The sequence below is a fragment of the Mesoplodon mirus genome (genome assembly GCF_964341445.2).
Source record: "Mesoplodon mirus genome assembly, chromosome: 16".
Classification (NCBI taxonomy): domain Eukaryota; kingdom Metazoa; phylum Chordata; class Mammalia; order Artiodactyla; family Ziphiidae; genus Mesoplodon; species Mesoplodon mirus.
The window spans coordinates 11,082,816-11,096,458 of record NC_138992.1 but is presented as its reverse complement, the minus strand read 5'-3'; positions in this window follow the sequence as shown (position 1 = coordinate 11,096,458).

Genomic DNA, 13,643 nt, shown 5'->3' with positions numbered 1-13,643 from the left:
ATTAGTGACATTCCTCAGCTCTGTCCTCCTCTCTGCCATTAAGGTCCCAATGACTATGCTATTCACTGGGATTCTTGCAAATAGTTTTTTTTTTTTAATCATAGTAATGAAGAATCCTCTTCAACATAAAATTCTCTATCAGAACACAGCTCAATATGGGCAGTGTAACCTAACATACGCTGTAATAAATGGAGAACATTCTTAAAACTGTGAACTATGTTTTTCAAGATGTCAGGATGAAAGTTTAAAATGTTCTCCTATTTTAAAATTCAGATTTTTCAAGTGCACATTTACTTATCACATGGAATCTTTGCCACTCTTAGAAAGAAAAAAAGTCTGCAGATTCTAGCTTCAAATCAGAACATTTTTTTATACTCAGCAAACATTCTCTGCTTGCAGAAATATTACTGAGAGCAAGAGATAACTCTTTCTGCTGCTCAAAGCTGACTCTTTGCCAGGTGATTTTTAAAAGCCATTAGTTATATTCCAAAAGTACATATTTAAACATAATTTTTTTCCTTAAACAATATCAGGATTACTTTTTTAAACCCTGAAGAACAGAGGGCTTGAAAAATAATTTAAAGCTGAGTGTAAAACGTGGGTTTCTACTCTGCTCTTCTTTCTGGTAGTGGGTTGGTGGGCTTAACATATGCAGGTATTAGACATCCCAGCTCTTCCCTTCCTTACTCTGAGACCTTGAGCAAGTGATTTCATCTCTCAGGGCCTCATTTTCCCCATTTTTAAATAAGGATAACTATGCCTAAGGACAAGGTAATGTGTAAGATTCTTACCAGAGTCTCCGCATTTACAGCATAGGTTCAGTAAATGTTTGTTCTCTATTTATCCAACCATTTCTCTTCCTGTCACTGAGCCCATTTTATTTTATGCTGGTCCATTTCATGAGAGGAGTTAATACCTTACTAACCTGAGATTTACATGACATTTTACTAATTGGCTCTTGACCCAGACATCTGCCATGTGCCAAGTAACACAAGAGAAAAGAAGGTACAAATAAATTCTTCATATCTATCTTGACCTATACATATTTCTGATAAGAAATTGCTCCTATTATTTGTCTGAGGCCAAACACAAGGTAGTACATTATAGTAAGAAAGAGAGCTTAGATGATATGAGAGAACCTGTGTCAAGCTACCAATCTTCCTCTACCTCAAATTCTACCTCTACTGCCCCAAACACCATTAAGCTACCATCTCATAACTCTATGTCTATGTGGTCCCCAGATCAAAAATCATTGATGTGTGTTATGGCTGTGTTCACTTAAATTTCTTTGACTACTAGTGAGTCTTCTCAAGTTTTCTTCGTTCATTTGCTAGTTTTATTTTCTTTTTGTAATTACTAGTTCATGTCTCATCTATTATTATACTGTTCATTGATAACCTTCCTTTCATTAATTTGTAAGAGACCTTCATTTTTTAATATCTTTATTGGAGTATAATTGCTTTACAATGTTATGTTAGTTTCTGCTGTACAACAAAGTGAATCAGCTATATCTATACATATATCCGCAAATCCCCTCCCTCTTGAGCCTCCCTCCCACCCTCCCTATCACACTCCTCTAGGTCGTCACAAAGCATAGAGCTGATCTCCCTGTGCTATGCAGCAGCTTCCCACTAGCCATCCATTTTACATTTGGTAGTGTACATATGTCACTGCTACTCTCTCACTTCGTCCCAGCTTCCCCTTCCCACACCCCCGCCCCGTGTCCTCAAGTCCATTCTCTACGTCTGCATCTTTATTCCTGCCCTGCCACTAGGTTCATCAGTACCGTTTTTTTAGATTCCATATACGTGCGTTAGCATACGGTATTTGTTTTTCTCCTTCTGACTTACTTCACTCTCTATGACAGATTCTAGGTCCATCCACCTCACTACAAATAACTCAATTTCATTTCTTTTTATGGATGAGTAATATTCCATTGTATATATGTGCCACGTCTTCTTTATCCATTCATCTGTCGATGGACATTTAGGTTGCTTCCATGTCCTGGTTATTGTAAATAGTGCTGCAATGAACACTGCAGTACATGTATCTTTTTGAATTGTGGTTTTCTCAGGATATATGCCCAGTAGTGGGATTGCTGGGTCATACGGTAGTTCTATTTTTAGTTTTTTAATGAACCTCCATACCATTCTCCATAGTGGCTACAATAGACATTTCTCCAAAGAAGATATACAGATTGCCAACAAACACATGAAAAGATGTTCAACATCACTAATCTTTAGAGAAATGCAAATCAAAACCACAGTGAGGTATCACCTCACACCGGTCAGAATGGCCATCATCAAAAAATCTAGAAACAATAAATGCTGGAGAGGGTGTGGAGAAAAGGGAACCCTCCTGCATGGTTGGTGGGAATGTAAATTGAGACCTTCATTTATGATGCTGTCTACCAAATATGTCACAGTGTTCCCAGTTAATCATTTGATTCATTTATGTTCCTTATTATAAACATAGTGTTTAGAATTATAGATATTCAAAACCAGATATCTGGTTTCAAATTTTATGTGTTTTTAAAATTTTCTATTCATTTCATTTTTAGAAAACTGTTATAGTTAAACAACTATCACAGATTACTGTAGGGTAGCTTAGGGCAGAAGAATTTATTGAATGAAATACAAGTAAACAAATTTGGGTTAATGAGCAAAATTCAACCCAAATGATGCCCAGAAGCAGAGAATCTGTCCCAAAGTATAAATTTAGACTTAATGATGAACAGGACTCAGTATTCAAAATTCTGAATCTGAGGCCATTTAACACTCTGCCCTTTGCAATATGCTGCCCATGGTCTTTCAAATGAACAGAATCCAGATGTAGAGGGGTAGGGACCCTTTTACAAGGATTGGAACAAATGGTGAAGGCTTAATCAGAGCAGGAATAGATGCCAGAAGAAATAGATTCATGGCCCTGAGCTGCTAGCCTAGGACACTTTTAATTGCCCTGTCTAGAGAATGGACTAGGTTTGCTTTCAAGTCTCTTCCTGATAAACAGTGTGCCCAAGGTAATGCTGCAGTAATGCAGCCAACGAAAATCCCTGTAGCCCCGTCAGAATCCACTAATCATTGGGAGGAAAGGACCTCACATGTCCTGAGCACCTGTTATGTGACAGGCATCTTATCTTCCTTATCATATAATTTTCACAGTAACACTTTGTGATGCGACTCCTTATTCCCATTTCACAAACTAGGAAAACAAGGCTCAGAGAGATTAACTGTTGTACTTAATGTTAAACAGCTAATAACTGGTGGGGGGAAAATGGGACTCAGGTCTGATTATCAAATATATTTTTCTATTTATTGTATCATAGAACTTCTTGTGTCCAAAGGCTCCCCAAAAAAGCCAAATTATTTTTAGTCAAAATATACCTCTCATTGTCTGGTGATGAATATCATCTCTCTAGAAACCATGGCTTTCTTTCACTTGGAATATCTGCACGTATTTGCAGCCAGAACACCCATCCATCTCTGAGATTGCTGTGGAAAGTCCCAGGACTGCCTAAAATAGGCTACAGTTCTTTGAGCTGAGCTAAAAATAAGAGTCAATCTCCTTGAGTGACTTGATCTCCCACTGTAACTGTTATTTCATTAGTGGAAAACACTGTATTGCCCTTTCCCTGACCTCCTTTGCAAAGGAGGAAATGTTTCTCTACACCAAGACTCCCAAGTCTAAAACAGAACTAATGAGTTCATATGGTCCAGACCCCTGCCTCGAGGCAACATGGTATATCCTCTTCAGGAGAGGGACACAGTCAAAGAAATAAATGTGATTTAATTATAGGAATAGAGATGAATATATACAATAGCATAATAACAAAAATAACAATAGTGAACATTAACTGCATGCCTACTGTGTACCAGACCACAACTCAATATCAAGCCTGAAAAAATTTTGTGCTTTCAGCCAAACTTAGGTAGGTTGTATTATCTTCCTTATATTAAATAAGAAGAAACAGAAGTGTGTAAGGATTAACTGAGTTCCCCAATATCTCGCAGCTAGCATAAATAAAGCTAGGATTTGGCCCCAGATCTGTTTGATTTCAGTTCCATTGCTATTGTATGGAATTGGCAATGGATGAGGAGAAGGATGGAGAACAAAAAGGGAAAAGTTGGTTTCAAAGCAAAGTATTGAATTCAGTTGATTGATTTGGGGTTGCCAGAGTATTTGGAGACGTCTAAGGACTGAGAAACCAGCAGTAAATGGTTGTGGGGAAACACAAGGAAGAATGACATGATCCAAGCGGGTATGCAGAGTGAGAAGAGTGGAGTACTGGGATGGAATCCTAGAGAAAAACTGAGATCTAGAGGTGAGATATAATGTAGACAATACTTTAAAAAAAAAAAAGAGGGAAAAGAGGGAAACATCCAGAGCATAACAACAACAATAGTCAATATTCACTGAGCACATACTAGGTATAAGCATTCTTAATGCTTCAACTGAGTAATGTAGTTCTCACAACCACTTAGGAAACAGGTACTATTATAATTTTCCTTTTGCAAATGAGGACATTGGAACATAGTTATGTAACTTAGCCAAGGTCCTACAACTAGAGAGTAATAGAGCTAAGATTTGTACCCAATCTAGTACGAGAGCACATGTTCCTTTTTTTCCCTAAAATCTTTTTTTTTGGGGGGGAGGAAGAATAACCTATAGAGAAAAAGTTCACAAATCACAAGCATAAAATACAATAAATTTTCACAAATTGACACATTTATATAACCACCATTTGGTCAAAAAGTAGGTTACTGCCAGCAATCCAGAAGCCCCTTTCTCACCTACTTTGAATCACTATTCACTCTCCTCCCAGCTATGTAAAAATCATATGATTTCTAACACCATATATCAGTTTTGAAATTTATATAAATTGAACTATATAGCTTATATCTTCTAGCCTTTTGTATTCAGCCGTGTTTTGTGAGATTTATCCACTTATTGCTTTAGCCATTATGAGTACATTCCATCTCTGTGCAGTTCAATTTTATGAACATAGCAAAATGCATTTATCTACCCTACTGATGGACACTTGCACTGTTCCCATTTTGGATATAACACAAATAGTTCAGTCACAAACATATTTCCCTTCTTTTGGTCCATATGTGCACACATATCTGTTGCATATATAACTAGGGGTAGGATTGCTAGATGACATGAGATATATGAATAGATTCAAATTTACCAGATAATACCAAACAGGTTTTTTAAAAGTGTAACTAAGTTATACATATATATTTGCAAATAATATATCTGATAAATTATGTTTATCCATAATATATAGAAAACTCCTACCACTCAAAAATAATTAGACAAACATCGCAAATTTTTTAAAAGGTAAAATATATGAATAGGTACTTCACTAAAGATGTCATACAAATGGACGTGAGCACATGGAAAGATACTAAACATCATTCTTCAATAAGAAATACAAATTAAAACCACAATAAAAATACTTCTGCATATCCACAGAAGAATGGCTATAATCAAAACACTGACAATACTAAGTGTTGACAGGAAGTGGAGAAATTGAAGCTCTCATACATTCCTGGTAAGAATGTAACATGGGACAGCCTCTTTGGAAAACAAATTGGCAGTTTCTTAAAAAGCTAACTTTAAAATTCACTTAATTGTATACTTGAAAAGGGTAAATTTTAGGATATATGAATTAAAGCTCCACTTAGCTGTTTAAAAATTACTAAATGATCCAGCAATTCCTTCTACTCTTAGGTAACTACCCAACAGAAGTTAAAAGCCTATGTCCTCCCAAAGACTTGTACCCAAATGTGCATAGCAGTATTATCCATAATAGCCCCAAAATGAAAGAATCTAAATGTCCATCAACTTGTGAATGAATAAACAAAATGTGGTAAAATCATACAGTGGAATATTATTCAGCAATAAAAGTAACAAACTACTGTTGTATTCTACAACACAGATGTACGTCAAAAACATTATGCTAAACGAAAGAACCTAGACTTACACAAAAAAACTATGTATTGTGTGATTCCATTTATATGAGATGCTCATAAAATGCAATTCTGTAGAGACAGAAAGCAGATGACTTGGGGCTGGAGTGGAGATTGCCTACCACCACCAAAGCATCAGGGAAATGGAAATATTCTAAAACTGGATTGTGGTCATGGCTGTACTACTCAATAAATTTGCAAAACAGCATTGAATTATACATTTACAATGGGTAATTTCATTAGTTGTAAATTATACCTCAATAAAACAAAACACAATAAGTCAAAAAGTTATCTTCCACAATGACTTCAGGACCCACAAACCCAAATGGTATTAGTTGTTCCCCACAAACATGTCAAAAGCAGTACTTTTCCCATCAGGATTCCTATGCTTTCTTTATTAGCCTCTTCTCCCAATTAGAATGTGAGTGTGTTAAAGTCACAAATTTGTCTTACCATGTGTTTTAATGTATGTTTATGCATGTGTCTCCTCTTACTATAAGTACTCTGAGGAGAGTATGAGTATTCTAAACATCTACCACAGTACCTGGAAGAATGTACCTGTTCAATAAATGTTTACTGAAGAATAAGTGAACTGAATTTATAATACAGAAGAAAACCAGAAATTTGGTATATCTGTATGACTTGTAATTAATAATACCTTTGCATCAAATCTTATGATTTGATTTTATAGAGTTCTCTGAGATACAAGAAAATTATATATGCATACACATATGCATGCACACACATGCACACACACACATATGCATGGGTTTGTCTTTTGGTTTTTTTTTTACATGTGAGGAAGAACAGGTATGTCTAAGAAAAAAGTTTATAAAGCTAGGAGTAAAGCTCAGAACTGAAACTCCCATTAAGTATTCTCCCACACTGAAGAAAATTAAATCATACTATTCAGGCTAAAAAGAGGTACATTCCTTGGAAAAAAAAAATTGGAGGAACTTTGAATAATCACCAAGTGCTTTTATTTGGCACTTTGTCAATACAGCCTACCATATATCATACTTAAATGTTACTTCAAAAAGAAACGTGTGACTCCTCTTGCTGTAAACTCACATGTCTTATGGAAACTAAGATATTCAGTCTTTCCTAACTCATGTCTCCCACTCCACCATCAAAACTTATATTCGGACACAGATGCAAATACACATACAAATTCACACATATTCAACAGGAGTTCTTAGATACGTTAGTCACATGTTCATACACAGACATGTTCACACATGAATGCTATCTTAACCACACACACATCAATATTCATTCAGGTATATGAACACACATTGCACAACTCCAGAGGATGTTACTCACATCACAGACCATGCAAATGGTGTCTCCTATAGTTGTGCAGTATTCAACCTATACAGTTGAACATGGCAACCTTGTTCACTCACCCATTCAAAAATTCACAAATCTATGTTTTTTTTCTCTCTAAAGTCGCCTTTCACCAAGGATAGCAAATCAAAATGGAAAGAAAAATAAAAAGCAAGGGGAATTTTAAGAAGTGAGACAGTGACATAGACAAGTGAAATTAGAGAATAATATCAATAATATGAATTGCCCACAGCTTGCTGACCAAGACCATCATCAGATGGAGATAAATGAATATATTTTACACCTTCCAAATGCACAGCCAAACAGGCTGCAGCCAGAAACTATGACTGTTTTTCCCTCAAAAAATATAAAAATCAGATGAAGACAAAGGCTGATCAGAACATGGGTACTCAATCAAAGCCAGTTTTATAGTTGTCTAGTTTTAGCTATTGTCTGAAACTGCAAATTTTCCTATTCTTACTTCTAATCAAATATGAAAAACTGTAGAAAACCATTACATTTCAAATTACAGATTCTTTAAGTTAGTATTTACTTACAGGTTATGAAGGTCATAAATCGTAACCCGTATTTGAAGCTTGACCTCTAAAAAGACTCTATGATGGTTATGTCAGAGGATCCCAGAATCAGACTGCCTGTACTGAATCTCATCACCATTATTTCCTAGTCATGTGATGCTGGGCAAGTATGTTAATAACGTTCACTCTACTTGCCTCATCTATAACATGAAAAGTATAATATTATATATTTCATGGAGTTTGATGAGAATTAAATGAGTTAACATGTATAAAAGTCTTAGAAAGTTCCTGGCAGATAGTTAAGTGCTCACTAGATGTTATCTGCATTAATTAAAACATCCGTGACTAGCAATTTCAGGTTTACTGCTTGAGCTGAATTTCTCAGCCACACACATACCTGAATTTAAAGCCCACCTTTGTCACTTGGGAGCTGGGGAAATCTTGTACAAATAAAATCTCTGAGCCTAGGTTTCCTCATTTGTAAATGTGTCTAGTGGTGGAGGACTATGGTGGTGATAATGAAGGCTATAGCGCAAAGTAAATGTTCAAATGTCAACTCCCTGCTTCACCAGGCCATACTGAGAGCATTGCTGTTTCTGAAATTTCACTTCGCAAAAGGCCTCGGCACCTGTTACCCCAGGCACTCCTCACTAACAGCCATTCACGTCATCATTGGGTCAGGAGTGTGTTTCACGACACCAATGTTCTCTTGGTCCCCATGCCCCCAGATTTCTTCCCCCAGACCATTCATGCAATTCCCCAGATGCAAAACCTAAAAATAATGTGTCTTCTCTCCAGGGAGATGCAAGCGTTGCAAGAGGTAACATTTGTGAAAATTGTTTTACAGTCTCCACATACTTTAAATATAGATACTTTTAAAAAATAATTTCAAGTCCATCCCAGAAACTCGATTAGTGATTTACACAAATGATTTCATGGGATACTCATAGTAAGCCTGTGACACAGGTGTGTTATCCCCATTTTAGAAAAAAGTGAACTGAGTCTGAGAGAGATTAACTAGCTCAAGTTCATGCAACTGGTAAGAGGCAGAACTTGACTTTGAATCCCAAATGTTCTAAGCCCAAAATTTTTTCTGTAGTCTGCTGCTAATTGATGGGTGTCAAAAAGTAGTAACTGGTATAATACCTCCAAAATATGTGGTAAAAGAATGAATATAAGTGAGTAAATAATTTAATGAAAGAAGTACACTGAGCAAAAGCTCAGGAAGCTGATAATACTATGGTGGCATAGAGGTTTGATAATCTTACATCCCACAATTTCTAGGAAAGACCAGAAGTTCAATAATTTGTTGAGATGTATCAATCTAAGAACAGTTCTGGTCAATAAACATATATGAAGAGCCTACCACATACCAGGTACCATTTTAGGTAGTAGAGCTATCATAAGGCTCTGAGGATTTCAGAGACTAGTTTGTCAAATCATATGTTTGGATTTAATTTGCATAGAGAAAATATAGACATTAAGCCTATAATGTAAAGGCAAAATCTATCTCTTAAGAGAGGCATTATAGAATGATGCCTAATAAGAATGCGACAAGGTCCCATTCTGGAGCTATTTTTGCAGATATTGTTTTTGTATAATCCTTTGGAGAGGCAGATGGGTCATACTGTAGAGATCACTAGGGTATCTACAAGGCCACTATTCATCAACAGTGTTACCTTCCATACTGGTACCAAAAAGGGACTCTTGGAGAGGAGATACTGGGAAAGATTTTCTGATTTTGACCTTAGTATCTCCAAAACAGGGCTGTTCATTTTTCAAAGTAATGTTGTTACTTGAAACAGTTTCTAAAATGGATCCAAGATTCTCTTTCCTGCTACTGACCTTGGAGACAGGTAGTGTTCCAAAAATATGTTAAATAAGAGAAGCTTCCTGAACTTCAGGGTATGACATTTGGGGCACTATGGGGATTTCATAGTAGAAAGACTTAGATATTTGGGGGCGGGGGGGGTCAATTTTACAGCTGGTTACCATTTGTAAAATAAACACATAGAATGAGAGAAACCAGAACTGAAAAGATGTGTTGTAGGGAGGAGAGAAAAAATGTTAAGCTTAAGTTTTTTTGGTCAGAGGGCTCATCACAGAGAATTAGAAGTGGTTAAGCGAAATTCATTCCAACGATTTTCATCACCTTTTATAGATGAGGAACTGGAACCCAGGGGGATGATGAGATTTTCCCAGTCAGCTTAGAAATCCAACACAAGAAGGCTGTTCTCCCAGCTTCTCTTCCAGTAAGCTACCCCATCACTTAGCTGCCTTCAGATGTCCCTCTCTTTAGCCATTTCTGTCTCCATTCTCACCCAAAGCCAGAGAGGGAGATCATATGTGTGTAGAGGGAAGAGAAGGTATGGGGAAGGGTTCCTAGCTAGAGTTATAGCGCTTGTGAGAAAGTGAACAAGGTTCAATATTTTCTATGTTTCTGTTTGCTTGCTTATAGACCTAGTGTACACTCCTTGTGGGAAAAATTGTAAAACTCATCAAAACAGAAGGAAAAAATTAATCACTCAAGATTCTGCTATTGAGATACTGCTACACTTTATCACATTTCCTTCCAGTCTTTCATTGCACCTTTCATAGTTTGTTTAATATTGAATATACAATTTTGTTTCCTATGCTTTTTGCTTAACATTGTATCAAACAATTTCCCACATCATCAAAAATTTTCCCGTGCATAAATTTTAGTGGCAACATAATATTTCATTATAAATAGATAGCATAGTTTGCCTGTCCAATAATTCTCGACTTTAAGGTATTTCCAGTTATTAATTTGTGTCCCAAAATGGTAATGAACATCTTGATGCCTAAATCTCAGAATGCATTTCCAAATGTTTCCTGATGGCTGATTCCTGGAAGTAAGATTCTTATGTCAAACAGTAGGTATGAACATTCTTAAAGTTCTTAGTAACTTTTTAAGAAGGGTTTTTAGTTTCCTCCAAAGCACTTAACGCAATTCATAATTTTACATCCATGCCTTTACATTTGTATTGTCTCTTTTCTCCAATATCCTGTATGATTCCCATTGGAGAAATATTCCTATTACATTCACCAATACATCCACAGTTTGAACACTTAACAGACACTCAATAAGTGTGTGTTGAGTAAATGAATGAATGGACAGGATTAGTGATAAACTATTGTTTTGGGGTTTTTGGTTTTGTTTTGTTGAGCTGCACTGTGCGGCTTGTGGGATCTTAGCTCCCCGCCCAGGGATTGAACCCATGCCCTCGGCAGTGAAAGCACAGAGTCCTAACCCCTGGACCACCAGGAAATCCCAAACTATGGGGCTTTTAATAAATGTTTATCGAAAACATGAGTTGGTTTATGGATAAGTGAATGAATGACCTATTCCAAGAAATAAGTGTTGATAGACTGGTATTGATATTTTATTCTACTCAGAGCCTGGTACACTAGCTCTCCAGCAATTAATCCCATAATCTATGCTAAGTAGTATTTCCAAGATATAAGTACATACATTGGTGATGTTGACAGAAATCTCTCAGTGATTCATTCTACCAGGTGTGTTAGAATTACAGAGTTATTGAATATTGAAGGTGATAATAACTCTTCTCCCCAAGTTGTCCATGGTTCATTGGAGAAGATAGGCTTGTCTACAAACTGCGCTAAACTGTGAAGCAGTGAGCTGAGGTAGCACAGGGTCATAAGGGAACACTGTGGAGGGACCCCTAAACCCATTGTTATGATCAGGGGAGGCCAAGGCCTGAGCTGATTCCTGAGGAAAGAGTAGGAGTTACTCTGTTGAGGTGCCTGGGTGGTGGCACCAGGCAGGCAGAGGTAAGAGTGTAGATACCTAGGAGGAACAGAGGCTGGAGCAGCCACAGCCTCCTGGGTCCATTCAAAAGGAAACCCCAGGGCTTCCCTGGTGGTGCGGTGGTTGAGAGTCCGCCTGCCGATGCAGGGGATGCAGGTTCGTGCCCCAGTCTGGGAAGATCCCACATGCCGCGGAGCGGCTGGGCCTGCGAGCCACGGCCACTGAGCCTGCAAGTCCAGAGCCTGTGCTCCGCAATGGGAGAGGCCACAACACTGAGAGGCCCACGTACTGCAAAAAAAAAAAAAGGAAAGCCCAGCCTCTTGCCTTCTTCTTCCCCTTTGCTGTTTCTCGTTTCTGACCAACTTGTACCTTCTCCTTTTTATTCTGAAAAAGTTACTACTTCCTCTTGTCCTCACTGTTCTTATTTTTTGTCCTCTTTGTTTCTTTTTTTTTTTTTTTAATTTTTGGCTGCGTTGGGTCTTCGTTGCTACGCGCAGGCTTTCTCTAGCTGCGGTGAGCAGGGGCTACTCTTCGTTGTGGTGTGTGGACTTCTCATCGTGGTGGCTTCTCTTGTTGAGGAGCACGGGCTCTAGGCGTGCAGGCTTCAGTAGTTGTGGCACGCAGGCTCAGTAGTTGTGGCACGCGGGCTCAGTAGTTGTGGCTCATGGGCTCTAGAGCACAGGCTCAGTAGTTATGGCACACGGGCTTAGCTGCTCCGTGGCATGTGGGATCTTCCCAGACCAGGGCTCAAACCCATGTCCCCTGCATTGGCAGGTGGATTCTTAACCACTACACCACCAGGGAAGCCCTTCATTGTTTCTTGATATCTCTGCTCTCCCCAGGTAGCCTGGGAAAGGGCACAGAGCAATGACAGGCAGCTCTTGTCTACACACTAAGAAATGTTCCTGAATTTCTAAAGAGACAAGTAAGACGTGGAGCAGAGACTAGGAAAGGCAGTAGAGATAGTCCATAACCACAGGTCTGCCATGCCTTTGACCCATGGACATTCCTGAAGTCTGTTGGGGCCAAAAGAACCATGGGCACAGAAATGCCATCAGCTTTTTCTAGCTTGTCCCTCAAACTGAAACAAATCCTGCTGCTTACACAGTCCTGTAACAAGTCTTAGTTCTATTTTTCCGAAGGCAGCATTACCATCAGGCTTTAAATTGTGACTCTGGTCTTTGCTTGCCAAAGAAACCAAAGTGAAGGAAAAGTCAAGCCATGCACTAGCCACTCACAGTATGTGTTTTCTAAGAGCAGTGATTGTCACTCTCTCCACCATGCATTCAGCTTTCAGTGAGAACCTCTAAAGTGCCTGATACCATACTAGTGCTGTGGCCATGAGCTGACATAGTAATGAGGGAAACTGCCTGATGTTACAACACACCAAGGCTCTGAATCAAGTTTCTCCTCACTCAGAGGAAGATAAGGTAATTATTAAATGACTAGCTTAACAGGTGCTTCTATATTTATTTATTTTCTTACCTAATTTTTTATAATAACCACAATGTAAAGTAGGTATTGTAGTCCCATATCTGGTGCTCAGAGGAATAAGGACATTTTTCCTATGTCACAAGCTAGTAAGTGACCCAGGTCTGTCTGCCCCCAAAGCTGTTGTTCTCTGTGCTATAGTTCTGAGCTGCTCTCAATGTGATCCTTGAACCCTGTCCATACAACTTTGGAAAAGTTGCTTAATCTCTCCATACCTCAGTTTCCATTTCTGAAAAATGGGGATAAGAACATCACCTACCTCACTGAGCTGTTGAGATAATTGGATGAGTTAATGTGTAACAGTGCCTCGCATGTAGTAAGAACCTTAAACGAGTTAGCTTTCACTGCTAAGGAAGATAGAGCGCTACAAATACAACTGTACAAAGGCAAGGAACTACCTGACATACTCAGGTAAGAAGAAGTCACTTGACGTGACTGGATCCCTATGTCGAGAGGTGACAAAAGAGCATGAAAAGAAAAGTGGATTTGGGCCAGACCGCATAGAGCCTTCAACTAGTTGGTGCC